The 18910-nt window shown below is 43.6% G+C and overlaps 1 long non-coding RNA gene across 2 annotated transcripts; it reads left to right on the forward strand.

The window, feature by feature from the left end:
* Nucleotides 1-2976: 2976 nt before the first annotated feature.
* LOC110974176 (uncharacterized) lies at nt 2977-18147 on the forward strand. 2 transcript variants are annotated; one of them, XR_015427671.1, is made up of 4 exons: nt 2977-3434; nt 9469-9589; nt 15943-16285; nt 16418-18147. It is a non-coding gene; the product is annotated as an uncharacterized LOC110974176 (long non-coding RNA). The 2 variants fall into 2 exon arrangements; XR_002597557.2 differs by lacking the exon at nt 2977-3434 and adding an exon at nt 8573-9044.
* Nucleotides 18148-18910: the final 763 nt, after the last annotated feature.

Genomic DNA, 18910 nt, shown 5'->3' on the forward strand with positions numbered 1-18910 from the left:
ACACCGGGAGAGATCCAACATTACCGTCAACAAACCTACCTCGGTTTATTGCAATATCAGTGAGGAAACCCGGGTGATAAAAAAGGGAACAAATTTTCCAGACCGGGATTTACAACCGCCTTTTTTTTTCTTCTTTATTTTTTTTCCATCTCTCCAGCACCTTTTTTTCGTATTATTTTCCCGCGATGAATCTGGCGAGATGGAAGCTCGCTTGAAACCCGATCCAATGCTACCTGCATATGAAATTTCTGGCGCAGCGCATAAAATGAAATTGTGTCCGCACATCGACAGATAGAAGACGGTGGAAGTGATGAATTATGGTCCGCGGATGGCCAACCAAACATGGAGGGTTGGGATCGGATATTGCGGCCAAATGTTGACATGGATTTATTCCTCATCGCCAAAAAGCAACAACACCTACCCTCACCCTGCGCTCGAGATGTTTTGCTTTCAGAAAATTCATATGTGTGGGTTGTATATATTTGGCTGCCCTCTCTTTTAACATTCTCACCCCTAGCTCGTATACAGTTACCTTCAACCACAATACTCCTCCCCCCGAGACGCAGGACACACTCCTAGATACACGTGAATACAAAACAAAATCGATGGATAAGTAAAATATGTACAGAGCATTACTAATCATGGTTATCCATAACACAACTGGATGAATTAATATGTTTAAATGTTTTCGTATATTTCTCGCATTGTCTTCACTTTCAATTTTAATCTGAAACCGACTCCTACTGAATTGGAAATCGTGAAAAAAAACTGTTCACTGGACACTTTGCAACTGTTGAGTTTTTACTAAATGAAACCAAAAATAAAACAAAGATAATACTAAATAATAATAAAACCGAGGGCCGAGACAGAATACTGATGAACTCAATGGAAAGACAAATCATTTTAACAAATCTCATTCCTATACACACTCAAACCAATGCGCCGTATGGACTAATAAATTTTTTCACCTGTGGTTTCATCGCAAACCGACGTAGATTTATGAACACTGCATGCTCCGTTTTTCTCCCAAGACCTCATAAGACTTCATTTGCTTCCAGTGAACAAAACTCAAAGCCACGAATGCAGAGTCGCGTTACCACTCAGCCATTCAGCTTTCTGGGTTTCTTTCGGATAGACGTAAATATTCAATTTGCTGAAACTCTCCTCTACCATAAGAATTCAGCCTTCTCTTTGCAATGAGATCAATTTATGTGGTAAAGACAAGTCAGTAACAGTACAGTCGTTACGCAAGCCGACAAGGAGAACTCACTTTTTTAATCTACCACGACAGTCACCCCATCCCGTTCTTAATGCCATGAAAACAACACTTCGTCTTTGTTTGGGACTCAGCGTTTTCTGGTGGCATTTCTTTCAAAATGTCAAACACACAACTTGGCCAACTCAGCTTGTAAAAACGAGGTCGGGTAAAATAAAATTGAAAAAAAAAAAAAAAGGAGCGAGCGAATCTGCGAGTGCCGTGGCTACCATCTTTCAGCTGAGGCCCGTTGTCGTCATTATTCCTGAAGGTGTGAGACGCTACCTCCTGGCAGGTGGAAATGTATAAATCAGACCAAGCCGAGGGACTTCGGCACAACAGTGACTCATGCACACCGCGCCGAGTACTATTAAAAAAAAAGCCCCCCCCCTGTCCGTCTCTCTTTTTTTGCCGAGATGATGAACTTGACCCAAGGACGAACCCCGAACAGAATTGGAAAGTAATGATAGGGAAACGATTGTACCAGCCTGTCAAGAGAAAAAAAATACTCGGTAATCGTTTGGGTATGCCTAGATTTTGATTTTCCAAACGACCGTGTTGAAAGAGAGAGTGCTGATGGTGTATGAAAATTGAAATAAGTTTCGCTTCAGCAAAAAGTAAAAATATCAAAACTATTATTTCTGTTTGAGACAACTCAAACCAACTAGAGCCTCCCGTGAATATGAATATTTCACTTTGAGAATCTCAGCTTGCGCCACATCAGTGAAGAATGCCACCGTCCCTGTGCCAGCTTCTTCACTCTACCAAACAATACGTAAACAGTCAAAGTGTCTCCTGCAAATGATTTAATAGTGCTTTGTCTGTAACACTTCGTCATAAGGCCACGGAAAGAACAATAAGGGGGGGCAATCTGACCCAGACGGTGGAAATTCTGAGTTGAAAACCTTCTCTATATCGCAATGTTTTGGCAAAGGAGAGTTCTCCGGTTCTGCTTGGCCATTTCTCCTCTGAATGACGCCCCCCCTTCATCCGATTTCTAACCACACAAATCACGGCGTAAGGGTTGCCTCCCAAAGGCCGACTAGGTTTCCCTCCGATCTATAATAGGCACGAAACGGGAGAGCCGACCAAATCAGTCGATGCTCCCACGAGAGAGTGCTGCCCGCTATGATTTCAATGTTCCAATTAATACAACCACTTAATCATTTGCGTGCAGGCGAAAATGTTACACTTGCAGTGGGGGTCAAAAATTCTGTCATTTTTTATTCAACTTTTAGGTTGTCCCATCTTGCCAAGCACTCGTAAACGGACAAGTAAACTCAACATTTGGCCTGTATTTCATTGCTAAAAACTGTGCTGAAATATGTCAGCATCAAAAACTTCAAGGTGAACTGGCGAGGGTAATGTAAGAAATGAGTCTAATACAGATGCCATTGATTAAGACCACCCCGCGCATCCAGTAAACGATATGTACAGTACACGTTTTTTATGAAGTGTAAGGGTTGAAATACTTCAGTTTCCAGAATTTTGTGGTATTTTGCTGTGCGAGAGACCCCGACGCATGGAATGACCCAATCGCTGGGGACAGCGGTGTAATTTTTACGGCGGTGCATTGAGCTAGCTCTGGTCGGGCTTTGGGCTTCCGTGCTGTCCCCAGGTGACCTTAAAAACCCATATTGAAACAATCTCAGCATGACCCGAATTTGACCGCGGCTCGAATGCCTGTCAGGACCTGACCTCGCTCGAGTTACAGCTGAGCCGCCTCACCGAATCGCGCTGACCAAACGCCCGGGACAAAAAACTGGGTTATTCTGGTTGCTAACCCATATCGCAAACACTTCGTCGCAAAAATTGGTGGAAAACGTTGACGAACAACATCACCGTCTTCCAGCCTACCTCCAGAGCCACATACCGTTTTTATGAAAACGAAGATGGTATCCATGTGATACCCTCCGAATGTGTGTACACCTGAAACAGAATATCCAATATCTAGGCCAATTTCTTAACACCTCGCGGTTGTTGTGTGTAATTCGGTTATGAGGACAGATCACTCATCGAGCTGACCCGAGAAAAGCCTCAACGACAAAACCATAACTGATGTGCGGCATGCTCTGGATGGACTTGAGTAACACTAAAAGACCTGTGTCCGGCTGAGGAAATAGCCAGTCGCATGTTAAGACCAGCCGTGAGGGAAAGAATGGAAATAAATATGATAAAGGTGAGTGCAAAGCCCGGGCGCGAGAGAGGCGTTACTTTGCGTTGGTTTAATTACGATTGCTAATTGACGAGCTGATTGCTCGGTGGCTTGGAAATGTCACACAGTCCCGTCGGTTAGAAGAAGACTAAGGTAGGGAAAATAAAACAATGAAATTAGCACACACAACGCCTCTGTCTGGGACAGGTTAGGGTTGGAAAGGGCTGGATATTTGTCCCAAATGAGATCCCCAAAACTATTCGTATGTTGCTGCTTAGAAGCATTTTTCTCTGCAACCCCTCCGCGGCATTCCACACACACACACACACACAATCTCCGAAACGCGCCACACCAACGAGGCATAGCAAAACAACAACATGGCTGCCTAAAATGGTAGTAGACACGCACATCCACCGGTGTGTTGAAGGTGTCCCATTGGTTCCCTATTATTCGAAGCTCCGTGGGGTAGAAAATGGCGCGCATTCCCGTCATAATTCAATCTTTATAAACTAGACATGTCAAAGGTCAGCGGTTATCAACTGCGTAATGGTCCCTTCCTCTCCCCCTCGTTGTTCGTATAAGGAAGCGATCCACCACCAAAGGACCAAAGAGATCCCCGATTATTAGCTCGATTTATACAATCAAACTGTTTACTCCTAAGGAAGGATTTTTACTGCGACAATCCATCGCGTCGGGGAGTGATTTACGCGTGTAATTGACGGCTATAGACCACACTGTTTACAATATGACTTGTGTCTCGTGCACTTCGCAGCTCCCTGCATTGTTTATTGATTCCTAATGTATCTGTTATCTTTCTCTGAGAAATGAGCAATTTTGCATCCCTTGGTGCTCCCTCGCACTTTTTAAGATGGGGAGGGGGGGTGTGGCGTGATGAGGTTGAATAGACAAGTTGAAGAAACTTCTTTGTTTTTTGTGCTAATGATTGCGGTCTGATTTTCCTGTCCTTAATTTGCTCATTGGGAAACTCCAGCCTCGTGATCCCGAGCAAGTGGAAACTACGATTGCACTTCCGTGGGTTTTGGGTTGGCGCACGACGTCTCGCTAATGCAACGAGATAACCGTCGGTTGACTGAAGGGTCCTCGCTGTATTTACGGTTCTTTTGTTGTCCAATCAAGGGGAGTGAACACCGGGGCTAAGTGGCCAGGGCCCCTCCATCTTTACCTGGGCCAATAATGACAGTGTTTGCTCTCCGCCGAGGAAAAAGTAGACCGTGGACGATTGAGGGGCGAGGATGTTGTAAGCGAGATGGGGCAGCGGGGGAGTGGTTGCATACCACGGTGCAGCCCGTGAGAGATTCCGCCGGCCTCAATGAAAACAAGGGTAGGGAGAGCCGGGGAGCACCGTACGGGTACGGTCTCCGTGGAATCCTTCCACGCTGTACCACGAGCTTGCCGCACCGGACCCCGTCGCGGCGACCGTTCATGGGTCCCTCGCAACACGGTCGACCGACTAGTCCTGGTTGGGCGTGCGAGAAACCCCGAGGGCCAACGGCGGGCTGACAACGGTTAAGATTCAGCCTCACTAACCATAATATCACGCTTAATTAATTACCATTCATCTGCAGTTTAGCTTAATCCAGCCCCGTCATGAAGGGCCACCCACAGGCTACAAACACTTTTCACGGTTCGCCTTGCTTCTTTTGCTAGATGGTTTGCCTAACTCTATGGTTTGCTTTACTTTTGAAACAAATTCTTTTCAAAAGTCCCCTCTGAAAGCTTCATATTGTTACTTGTGCTGTAACAAAGAATGTAGTTTTGACATTTTACGGCATTTGGGGGTTGAACTCGCCGAAGAGTTACCGACCTGTACCTTCCTTCAGTATTGCCAATACCCTCACTTTAACTGGAATTCATCTTGACCTGATTTCGTTCCTCGGAAAAAAATGTGGCAAACGACAAGTGAACTGCCCATAGTTGTGTTTGCTGATCAAACATTGTTTCGTGCTCTCCACCTTGTCCCTTCACGTCAAACCACAAGCGTTCTATCGATGCGTGTCCCCAAAGACAAACATTCTCTTGGGAAGCATTCATTTTTTTTTCTGGCAAAGACATTGAGATATTGTATTCGCGCATTAAAAACAGAATGAAATCGTTCACCGTGAGCAACATAATTTTTCCCCATAAATTCCATTACCGAAAAAGTCCCACCGCGCCTGAAATAGCCTGCTCTGTCAAGCACTGAGTGTTTTATTGAAAGAAAGGGTGAACGTGTTTATTTTAGTTTCATACCGAGACGACTGTGGTGCAGAATCGGGAACGAACTCACAATTTTTAAACTGCAACAGTCGTGGTAAGGACAGACTTTTCAAAAATCCGCACTTTTTTCATAACCGAACGGAATTACCTGGAATTTCTCTGGTCGAACGCGGGAGGCACCTGCCCCGATAGGGATCATTACTGGTCATTTTCTTTCCATTTCCTTTCGTCCACGGCGCGATGGGCCCTTCCTCTCGTCGGTTGTGTGCCCCATGTATCGCCTTGTGTCTCTGCCCCCACGTCCCAAGCAGAGGGGGGAATCGAGCGGACGTGACAGCGGCGTTGCATCTCGTGTTTGAGTAACGCTGGCGAATCTAGGGCACGTATAAACATTGGCGGCCCCTCGGCCCAGTTTCGCCAAAGCCCCCGCGTTTACTTTGGCTGCCATTTGCCGAGGAGAGACTCGAACGGATGGGGCCCTACATTATATTGATATGAAAAGGTTTCGGTTGGGGGTAGATATTGCATGAAAAATATCACAATCGATATCACAACAGCACGGACAGTGTAAATAGATGTCACCATAACCCGCTTTTGTGCGGCGGGGATGAGGCGAGGGAGAGCCGGTGGTAATTTCGGCTTAACACCCTGGCTGTTAGTGTGTTCCGCGTTGGTGGCCGCATGGAATATTCAGGGTTTGTTATAACCGCATGACACAGCTTAAACGAGAGGGAAAAATCTCGCTGAAATTAGGTAATTTAAAACTTACCAGTGCATTCTGTTGTTTTTTTTTTTAAATAAAAAGATTGTGCATGTAATCTGCTTTCCAATTCCGATTTTTTTTTGCGGAACATGTAGGTTAAGTTATACCAATGTATTGCAAGAGTGATGTTTTATCGTGAAGTGACAGTACATACATTGAATATATTTCAGCGTTCGCTATTAAGCATGCCTTATTGTCTAGCATTTAGACCTTCACAAGTGATGACCCTACAGACTTGTGAAAATAAGGATCAAAATGAACTGGTTTGTTAGAAAGAGGAAGGAGAAGGTCTTTAATTTTGTCCTGTTAATCATTCAAGATGGTTTCAAATACATGGGCTTCCACTTCGGAGTTGCCTCAAAATTGGCAGGTTGAATGAAATGCTCCTAAAAAGTGAAAAAAAAAAATTAGGGCCTACATACTTTCGCCCTTCCTGCTGTGATGAAAACACAAAGTAATAAGGACCGGACACACAAAAAACAAACAAGCAGAATTTACTATGCAGTTTCGTATTGAATTATAGTTACTTTAAAGAATGCAAAAAGTGATCTGTCATTATGCACGAAAAAGACTTTTTGAGATGGGTGCACCAGTGTTTTTGCATAGCACATACACACACCCTTTTCCTACCTCCATGAACATGTATCAATGTGTGCTGCATCGACACATGCGCACTCCCCGGTGTGCAGATAAATGTGTAAAACGTATGGAGAGAGTGGCCATACTGTACTATAGCGTTTACATTTTGACCTCAGGCAATTAGAGGACATCGTAGTGTCCATTGTGACTTCATGCTGTGATAAGACTCATGCTTCAAAGGACCGGATTGGCACTGGCAATAATGCTTGTGGAGGCGTTCCCACTGGATGTCTTATTGCATGTTTAACGACTCATGTCCAAAAATTAACGATAGCTTGAACTCGATATTTCGATGATGATTGATTAGTGGAGATTCGTCACGTCCTTGCAATTTCAAAGGCCTGTAGAGATATTAAAAAGATAGAACGTGTCTCGAAACTCTACAAATTCAGAAATGAATGCAGTCACGATAAAAGGCACAGTCCATTTGCCAGCTTGCCATTAAAGGGTAGCTGCAATCAATCTGTTTTAATACAAGCCTTCAAAATGCACCTTTTTGTCTCAAGCTTATTGTCAACTTTGTTTCAGAAAGCGTATTTTGCTGCCTCTTTGGTTTTATGCTAATGGTATTTCCATATTAATGAGTAAAACTGTGATGTCATCCCACGTAGAGAGCCTAAATGTTACATTGGTTTGTACACAAAAAAGTCATGCATTTTGTAAATTTACTCGACAAATTTTTCCTTCTTTGCTGATTTATTGCTTTTTATGTGCATAGCAATACCTCCGCACCAATGTCTTTCTCAGAAATGTTTTCTGTAAGTAAATTCTGGGTTCACACTTTGAATAGAAAAACCCATGCAATGAACTATGTCTTCCCTGGATAACATCACAGCAACAGCGCCCTCAGCTGTCAACGAAATTATAGATAATTTTAAATGTTTTAAAAAGCGCACTTTTCAGTGCATTTAACCAAATAGAAGTGCAAAGGGTCATACCCTGAAGAAAAGTATAAAGTTGCAGAAAAAATTGTGTCCAAGAAAAATTCATTGCGGCTACCCTTTAAGTGCTGCTTTTCCATAGCACTTATTTGGGGTTTTGATGTTGACTGTGCTTGCATTCAACTTGTTAGGTTCCTCAAGAAACTCAAGGGTGGGTTTTCCCACATGTCTGGGGGAAACGTGCAGGGTGATTCTATAGCAACTTTATCAAACTATTGGCGAGACATTGGAGTCTGTTTGTACAGCAGAGAGCAAAAAACTGAACATTGAAAAGCCAGAATGACTCCACATTTCACAAAAATAAAAGGAGTCTATTGGCTTTTTTACGCCTTATTAGGGGAATTTTCTCTAAAAATAAATAGTTACCGCACACGATTTGAAGAAAGGAGAACATTTTACAAAGAAAGCACTTTCTTCTGAATTAGTAAACACTGTCTAAAAGATTTCTAAAGACTCCTCCTAAATTTAGGAAGATTTCGAAAACTGCTGCTCTAAATTAATTTATACTTAAAACAGTCATAAGCCTACCCTTTTCCCGAATTGTGGAAAAACGGAACACAATATACAGTCAACGTTTCCTTTTGTGATTAGGCCGACTCTAAATGAATAAGGCAATTTCCTTGACCTAGTTTGGGTGAAAAAAACAAACACACAAATCCATAATCTCCTCAGCAACGGGATGTAATCAAACAGTCCGTGATGCAATCCAACCTTCAACCTTCTGTTGATGTCAAAGAGAAATCGCTCATTTTTGCTCGTGTATGCGTGCTGTTATTATTTCAGGGGTATGATTTGAACCCAAAAATAACCGAAAATAATGGCATGTTGTATCTTTTCTTTGGAAGGACCTATGATTCGAAGTTTAAAATGATTTATATAATGACAAGCGTTTATTGTTCCGGTTACGCGGTCTTGCTGCATTGCACGGCCGCTCCTGTTCTACCACACACTGAGCGCATGCTGGCACATTGCGAGTCCGCTGTCCTGGCACGGTAAACACTACACTACACAGACGTTTGCCATCGGTCGAATTAAATGATCTGTCCGCATATGCAGAAAAAATACGAGCAAATGGTAAGTGGGCAGCAACCTGGAAAACTCACCATGCGTCGATAATACAAAAGAAATGTTCGGATTTTTATTCAAATATGGCGCCCCAAAGCCACACCGTCTCTCGTTGCTTTTAGAAATCATCACATGGTTAATATTAGCTCAACAGTGTCCGGCTTCACTGTCAAACACTGACCCAGACCATGGCCCAGACAAAACCCTTACAAGTTGCCGAGACGCAGAGGTCACACACCATCACATAAAATGCACAAAGGTCGTAAATGTTCCGATTGTTCAAGTCTCCGTGCACAGTACTTTGTTGAACTGCCAGTTACATTGTCCAGTTGTGCGCTCGAGTTTGTATGCTTTTTTTCGTGCAATCGTTTTGCTGGTAAGACCTCTCTGCATACCGTCTGAAGGGTCGACTTTGCATTTTCTTCCCCTCTAGGCGTTGCAAAGACACAGTGCCAGAGAAAAAGAAACAACATGAAACACTGTGGAGATACATCAACAGCCGAGGAGAAAAATCCACTACAATAGGAATCTTCCGAAGCACACGGGTGTCAACGGTAGGTATAGTATATGACGTTTGCTGTGGTTTTCGAATTTATTTTGCTGTGTGGCAGACGGAACTCGTCAAGCCTCTTGTTAGACTTTTTAAAAACCAATTTAAGCTTTTTATTCGCGACTTGACAATGCACCATTGACCGCGCATTAGCCCTCCAGTGCATGAAAGGAAAGGTCATGATATATTCTCATGACTAGAGACCTTTTCTGGTTGTCGTTTATTCTGAGCAGTCTGGGTGCCAGATAATTTGGGCCTTTCTGGCTTCTTGTTTTATCAACGCAGCTCCCAAGTTGAAAATACCCAAAATATAACGGCCGTGTAGTTTTTGACTTGCACAACAACAACAAACCTGTCCACTTTTTCAGTGTTGGATCTGCCACTACTTTATGCAAACTAAAGCGGATCTGTTTTGCCACTTCGTGTTTTGGTATTCTCTCTAGATGCAAAAAATGACAACCGTGTATCTCACTAGAATGGCAGAAATAAGTATCCGGTCCCAGATCTTTTTCGATAGGTTTACACGTCGCAGGTACTCTGATTTGCTCAGAGTCCGCCATGGGACTACGTGTATTGGCCGACACTGGCTTTCGCCCGCTCGACGGCCGAGAGACAGTGTCACGCCGCCCGTACGAGTCGTGCGTGGAGCTAACTCCCGGTAGAACTCGCCTACTTCGGTGACCGTCCAGCGGTATCCAACTCGATCTGCCAAACTTGAAATCACAACAGATAGCGTTCTACTCCATCTTGTTACCGCATATCGGTCAGAATACATCGGGTTTCCTGTCATACAAGTCAGGATGGGCGAGTTCATGGCACTAAGGGCCGACATCTAACACTAATTGATCAGAGAGGCGGAAACTCTGCCCAAGTTAAATTGAAGGGGCGAAAAAAATCAAAAGCAAACAAGCGATTTCTTGAATTTCACCAATTACCATCATAGGCGTGTTAAAAGAGAGTTGGCGCAGAGTATGCTTACGTAAACGCACTTTGGTAATAGGAAAAATGCCACTGTTAGCTCAGAACATTCAGGACATGGTCTAATTTTGCCGGAGATAAGTATTATTGGAAAACACCGCCCGGTCGTCCTTCTGTGCTGAAAAGGCCTCTGGGCGGAAATGGACTCAAATCGCCGAGTTAATCTTGATTCGCAAACATTCCTAATAACCCCCGCAAGCAAGACAGCAAGAAATCTTCGCTTCAGACAAAAATCTCATTTTGGTCAAATTGTTGTCCTCTAGCTCTTTTTTTTTTAAAGGTATTCTACATAGCCAGCATAGTAAAAACAAGTTAAGGGAAATATTGAGGTGCATGTGGTTAGCCCGGTCTTCCTTTTTCCCCTGAAACGAAAGCTAATTGAGTGGATGTAATTTGCAAGTGTTTCTAACGCGAGTGCCTGGCCATGCGCCGTGTGGATCAAGCGGCCCGGTTTGAGCCGCGAGGGCCTTGAGCCAGATGTTTCGGGGACAGGGTCCCGTTTTGTCTCGGTCACGCAATCACCCCCCTCGTCCAGTGTTTGGCGTGGGGCGCACGGCCCTGGTCTGTTGTCGCTGGGGCTTTGTCGCGGGGTGTTAATTAATGAGATGAAGGGAAGAGGGAAGGGTGAGGTGCGTTATTGTTCATCTCACGGCCGAGTTCAAATATTGTCGGAGTGAGAGATTCAATTTTCCGCAGGGGATAAACACCTTCCTCCATGCTTAGAGGAGGGTGCGAGCCGAGGTGGCCGGGCGGTGCTTGGGATTTCCCAGTCGAAACTGAGTGGCCAAATCTACAGTTGTTAAACACTCGGGCTGCTTTAATACTTCAGTCCAAGTTTATTTATAAGGAGATGTCAAATAATTGTCGGACAGGGTTAATTAACATGTAATTCCACGTCAGATGTATTTAGGCGTAATTATAATTATATGCCTTGAGTCCGAGACGGACGTTCACGACATACAAACGCACGGGGAGCGATCGAGTTGACGGTGCCGAGTTGGAACCCGAATTCCTAAATTTATCGCAATACGACGAAAAGCCGCGTGGAGGTCAGGGGACCATCCAAACCCTCACGCCGGCTTGCTGGAGCTTGTGCACCATGGGGTTTGGAATGCAAGTTACGCCTTACGTGATACGAGTGGAGAAGGATACCGTACATGCCACAATAAAGTTGACCCAAAGTTCGATTCAAAAGGCCCGGTCTCTTCCTGTTCCTACTGATCACGCAAATATATTGCATTGGAACTTGGACTACTTTTGCATCCAGAGGATATGTAGCTTATCATAATCATGTACTGTTGTGTGTTCACTGAAACGAAAACTGAACACGGCTCGTTGTCCTCTCTTGGGACTAAATAATTCTTCATTAGTGGAAAGTTAACATCAAATGAAGTATTTTGGTTTTGGGTGGAATATTGAAACTCTGTTATTAAATTCTAGTGTGCAAAATCATGCAACAGAGCGGGCATCTTATGTTTCTGTTAAAAGTAATTGAATGGAGGGGCACTTCCAGTTAAACCTCTTAAAAAACTAACATATTTGATATTCTGACAAAGGAAACTCTTTAATTGAATATTATGGACCCCAAATTAAGTCAGGGTATTTGCACGAATGCTGTAACTCATGTGAACGCGAGAAGCAACTCAAATTGGCTCCAAGTGGTGTCATCGTGAATTCGTTTAGATCGCCCTGGGAGTGTTTATTTTAACTCTCCAAGAATCTGTCTGTCGGTCTCCTGGTCTCAAACAGTACCGACAGAACGCTCAACTTAGCGGTAGAACAACTCAGGCGTCAACCTTCCCCCGAGCGGTGCAACTCGACGGAATGAGCGCCCACAGACCTTGGCTAAGCTCAACCGGGGAGACTCGCTCCCATGGCCCCACTGCATTCTCTTGCCCTCGCTACAATAGCCGCTCTGTGACCGCTCAAGTGAAGTGGCTCGCACCACTTGAACAATTATCATTCAGGCGGTCACAAACGCAGGTCAACTGGGAGAAGAAGACGTGAATTGTATTACGAATAAACACCGTGGGGATGAAACGTTTCTCATATTCTTGTGACTAACAGTCGAGAACACTTCAAATAAATAAATAAATAAGTACTCCCACTTGTTGTATATATTGTGCGCAAACTTCTAATCCAATCAGGGTTGTTGACGTTCGACAACAAACCCTGGTTTTAGAACCGACGAGAACTGTAAAATTTATAAAACGTCCCGCCAAAGAACTGCTCAAGTTAACTGTACGACTCGAATGCTTTCGGCCATGTACGCATTCTGGCGCACCATTTGGGCCACCACCTTTTTTTATACCTACAACTGGTGTTTTTTTTTTTGACAAAAAAACCCAAGCCATAATATTTTAGGTGTTTTCCCATTGCTGCGTTTTCTTTAAGTTTATTCTGCCCCTGTAGATTGCATAAGCGCAGGTCATTTTGAAATGTGTAGTAAAATTTGAATTGTATCCAAAATAACTGTGAAAGTATTCCCATGATATGATGACTAGGTGGAACAGCATGTGGTCGAAACCCTCTTCCGTCCAAACATGGTCCAAACAAGCCAATGCTTTCATTGTCTTTTGCTGTGTCATGCATGCTGTCTCCGTATTTGCTGTTGTCTGTCCTTCCCACGCAATCCTCTCTGTTAATACCTGTGATGTTTTATGATTTGTCATACTTTTATTCAAGTGGAAGATTCAGAGTGAGAAAGAAAAAAGTCCGGGAGATATAAAGTTCATCTCCAGAGGTGTCAGTGCTGTGGTGCGGCTTCGCTCCATCCGCACGGGAAGAAGTCGTCCACTTTTTTTCCCCCTCAGAGCCCAGAGTGTCACTCGCTTGTTGAATTTTTGCTAATTACTTGATCGGCACCGGTGTTTTACCTCGGCCGCAGTGATGAGCATAAAAAGGGCTAATTGGGTACAATTCCTCTGATTTCAAGGGGCTTGATTAATTGCTGACAGGCCGGAACTGTCGCGGATGTACAGTGGACTGCGGAATGTTTAACACCTTCCCTCGCTCTGATTGCCCGGCTCCTAGTTAGGCTGAGTTGGGAGTCCTGCATGCTGGTTTTTGTACAGGCCTCGATCATCTCGGATGACAAAACCAGCCACGTGAATAACACCTTTCCTTCATGAGAGGTAGGGGTGGTCGTTGTGTTCATATGTGGTGACGGAAACAGAGAAGAACATGACTGCATGCAGGCTTCTAAATAAAATCCGGAAATGGTAAATATTAAAATGCACAGACTTGATGGTCTTTTTTCGGGACTGATGTTCAGTAACCGTGACAAATTGAAAGAGTTATAAGTTGGGTTTTGGGACCGACATAATAGAACCCGTGAATGCCGGCCCTCTTTGGGCACGAGGGTATTAGTGGAAACCGTGATAGAATCAACGGGACATGATTCTCTCTTAACTTTGGCACACGGTTGTGGGTCACCCAGACACCCATTAGCCAAAAGTCTCTACACTCACTAATGTGTGCGCGCGCATATTGTACACCCGTGCATTATCGAACAATCTCGTTTTCACGAAGAGACACAAATGTGTGTTTTGTCAATATAGCATAGAAAAAAGCTTTAAATGTCTAAAATGATTTTATTTTACCCGTAAATGGGTGACTAAACTGAAAAAATGCTCTTAAAACTTGTAGCTGTGTAAATTAAGGAGACCGTTGCTAAATCAAATTTACTGATAAATTCGGGGCTCACTGTTTGAACTACGCTAAGCAGAAAAACTTGAGAACGTACATATCCCTCTCATAACTAATAAAAAGGAATAGATGAATATTGTTGAGTTATAAATGGTGTGGATGGAGTTATAATTTGGTGTGGATGAAACGATGTCGTTTGTTGGTCAACCTCTATCCTACATTTTGCGCGGGCTTCAAAGTATCTGAAGCTAAAGCCGAAATAAAAAAGTCTCCGGTTTCTGGTCAGCACGCGCAGAATCCTGCCACTGCATAATTTTAACGCGTTTTTGATAGGGTATACGGGTGAGTAATATGTCCAGTGAAGGAGTCCCTTCAGTTCTCCATACATTTAGTCGGACACTCTTTGCCAGATGATGTCATTTCTGTACAATACATTTTCATCTGGGAACCAGACAAACGAGGTGGTCTTATGTCCTATGTACATTTACAAGCTTAAATGCTTTTAAACAGTTAGAAAGTACGGGCCCAGTCTTTTTATGTGTTGGCAGCGGCCAGCGTAACGTGTGCATGCAGTCGCGATGGAGACCGCCTGTTATTGCTCTATGGTTATACGTAGGCCCTACATCATTTCCAGAAAAAGGTGAGGGTAAAAAAAAGCCGCGTCGCCACACCAGGATCCAACTACTGACCAGAAACCGGAGACTTATTTTTTGGGGGCCTAAGCATGTTCATTTACGTTGAAACAGATTCAAATAAAAAGACCGGAAGCCATATTCCATTGTAAAAGGTTGACGAAAGATTGACAGATGGTTCGAACCATTCTTCAATTTTGAAGTCCTGTTATTTTTAGTCGTACAGTAAAACCTCTCTGGCAGATTCCCTCCTACATTGCAATATGCTTCTCGTCAAACACCAAACTGTGCTGGAACGACCCAACGTAAAGTTTGGTCGCGCCCTCACGTGGCAGGTTTTCACCATGCTGCGCGACCTGCTGACGAGTGGGAGTTCTTCAAAATCAGCCAAAAAGGAACTGAGCATGATCATTCATTCCCCTTAATCAGGCCCCGTCAACGGAATGGAAAACGTATTTACAGCAGAATTAATGAGCGATGTATGTTCTTACTTCAAAAGATTTCCAAATGAATGAGTCACAAAAGATGTGAGAATATTTCAACGAATGAGGTTATCTAAGCTGAACGGTCACATTGTGTTCACATTGCGTATTTAAACTAACGAGTCAGTAATAGTATGGGGGTTGTTACTATATATGGCACAGAAGTTTGCACCTGTTTATGCAAAATGCAGAAAGGATTGCTGAATTCGATGTAGAATCATTTCACTTCCTTTGTCGTGTGTCCCAGCAGTCACAGAAAGGAAAGCTAACTGCAAATTCAACATTGCAATAATTTAAAGAGCAAACTGCCAACAACGTCTGATATTAGAGTCTCTTCTCGGGTTTTGTTCATAGTAATACAAAAATAATGGGGAACAACTTTATACACAAATTTGCGATGAATATCATGTACACAAGGTTTTCATAAGAAAAAAATAAGACTACGTAGCACTGATAATGAGACCGGGGAAAACAGAAACATGTAAACATCTTCTGGTGAACACTGTTACTATTATTTTTCTCTCGTTACATGAGGTTGTTTCAGATTAAATTGATCTCTGGAGTGATATTATTGATGATACACTTTTCTGTCCGTTTTAATTCTACCCCTTTCTTAGAATGGTCTCCGAGTCTTTGTTTTATTTCTCACGCACCAAGGATCCCGTGAAGATGGACAATGTCCGACTAGACTCGAAGCTGGAAAGCTAGCCCCCCCCCCACACCGATCCGAGACAGCTGCGGAACCCGAGCGGTTCGGCCATGGTTCAGGTCACACGAGCCGTCTCGTATTTAAGAAAGTGGTCTGGAAAACGTGGTGAAACCATTACGGGAAATCTGATCAGCGGGGGCACGGCAGACAGCAGTGGCCCAGGCCGGGTAATTACCGACAGACAATGATCCGAGATCGGCAAGGCCATCCAACTCCGGCATATTGCCTACAACGCAGAAGGCACGGAAAAGGTGATTAAAAATTTAAGTCCAGTTGAAATGGAGTGGGGGGGGGGACTGGTTAGTAGTTGAACTTTACTATGAAATCTGATATTTTCTTATTTTGATACCCGGGAATAATAATTATCTCCATTCTTGCGACAGGAGGTTTTTCTCCCTTCTTCATTTTTGAAACCTGCTTGTGATTAACGAGGAGGAATTGGGAAAAAAATTCTTGGAGCTGCTCGTAATAAGCCCGACGCGTCAAGGTGGAGATAACGAAGTTTCGTTGTGATGATGCAGCAGGCCCGCGGAGGTCTCGTGGGGGCACGGCATGCCGATCTACCCCACTGCCTGCCGGTGATGAGCCTGGTGAGACCTTGACAAATGACCGGCCTGGAGGTCCTTGACAAACAACGAAAAGGAGACACCCAACGACAAAGAGGCCTGCTGATTGGAGTTTTTGCATGGAGCGCTTAAATGCTCTTTTGCATTGCGAACGAATCACTCCGTGTCTAGTCTAATGACACTATAATAGAGTGCGAAATCTCAGCCGTTGAATTCTTGGGGACTGCCTACACAGTCGAAACAAGCTATCATAGATAATATTCAGGGAAGACGTATGAGTGGGAGTTCAAAAACCTCGCCACAGTCCTGATGGTCTTGCCTAGTGCTCAAAATATCGAAGGCTAGTGACTACACACACCATAACACTTAGCGCTCCCAATTATAACACCATATACTACAGCTTTAGTCTATGTAATAAATACCCCGCTACATAATAATCACGTTTCGCTGACCAACATGGACTCATTAAAGGGCCAAGAATTTATTTCCCACTGTTAAAAGCTTATACGGACTGATGCGATTAGGATGACTTAGCTATTAGAATTATCTACCATTCAAAAGACCATTTTTGCAGGATAGGAACGCTCAGTCCAGAACGGAGTGTGCTTGATTGAAGATAGAGATTTTGAGGGATCTTCTCGGTCGCTTACTTTTCCAATTTGACGATTATGAGTGGGCCTATTGTGACACCCTCCTAAGTTAGCATAGCTAGACTTTTTCCAGACTTGGTAAGTGCTGTTAAGCACATTTATCGACTATGAACTGGAAATCCATTCTTTGGAATATTCTGTGCTTTTACCACACAACAGCAGTGCAAAACCAGGTGAAGGTTCATGTCCAGATTCAACCCGAGAGTCAAAAAGCTCATGTCCGGAAATTGGGCATGAAATCGAGAAGAGGCTTTCCTAACTGGCGCCCTTTTAATATAAATGCCAATAAATCCCAAGTGAATAGGCGATGTTCTTTTTCTGTCTGAAGTTTAACAATTGTAATTTGTCACTCTTACTTAATATTTTGGCACCTTCTGTAAAGGGTAAATAACAGGAACAGGAACTAGTCTGAGGGCATTGATGTTAACCCAACATTTACATTACACATTAAGTTTACTGGTTAAAATCTCTCGGAATTAGAGTGAACTTTTGGATAAAAATTGATGATGTAAATAGTTGAGTTTCTTGTTTTGGTTTCTATGGCGGGAACTGAAAAATACTTATCTTTTACATACTTGGAATATTCCATGGATTGATCTAATCTGATAGAGCACCAACCCGAAGGCCCAGAGCACAGTGGTAACGATTATAATGAAATTTCTTTATCGTATCACATAGAACCCCGATCCCTTTAAATTTAGGGACCATTTAAAAAAATGAATAAAATGTTATTTGACACGATTTCCCAATTTTATTTGAAGGTGCACCAAGAATGTTTGTTTCAAAATACGATTGAGAAGATATATGATAGGTGAAGTGTAGACAAGATGGCCGGCCCCAGCACTGGAAACAGGCAAGCCGCTGGGGTATTCTTGAATAAATACGGACTACCGTAAACGGGGTATTTCCATTGTACTTTGTCCTGGCGAGTTTCATTCACTATAACCCACATGCAACACTGGCCCGTGCAATTGACTTCGTGTCGATCGCAGTAGACTATGTAGAGGACTACGACATTCACCTCATATAGCACAGAGCTCTCTAAGCCTTGTCATCATGTCAACGAGGTTGATGAAACACAGTACCTTTGTGGAACAAGAGGGCTGGGCAGAAGTGCAGCCCACAAGTGACCCCCAGGGACATTTACCCATGGGGGGAGGGGGCATGTTCCCACTCCATTGACCGTGAACCTCGGATTCTGTGCCGTCCCGTTATAACAAGCATCGTAAAGCAAATCGACAGATCAGCATAGCAGGCAATGATTCAGACAATCGACAGTGCTCTGCGATACTGGCAATATCAATCGTAAGCAAGGGCGGAAATCTCTCCTCGATCGGGGGGGGGGCATCAATTTACACTTTTTTGTGCACAACGCGTGCTTATTATCTTATTCCATTTATAAAAAAAACTCAAACGGGAAAATCCTCGATCCATCAATTCTTTTAGTAGTTTGTTTAACTTAAAACATGGAGGGGACATTTGACATTGTGTCTCCCCATACCAAATTCATGGGGGGGGCGTGTCCCCTGTCCCCCCGAGTTTCCGCCCATGATCGTAAGAGTGGCCAAGGTACACCACGATGTCCTCAGTCTTTTACTTAAGACTAATGTTCCTTTGACATTAGGGTCACAAGTTGCCACTGGTTGTAATGTTTGGGGTG

Source organism: Acanthaster planci, linkage group LG01 (assembly GCF_054643075.1).
Source record: "Acanthaster planci isolate LZ-2023a linkage group LG01, COTS_SCS, whole genome shotgun sequence".
In the NCBI taxonomy this organism is placed as follows: Eukaryota; Metazoa; Echinodermata; class Asteroidea; order Valvatida; family Acanthasteridae; genus Acanthaster; species Acanthaster planci.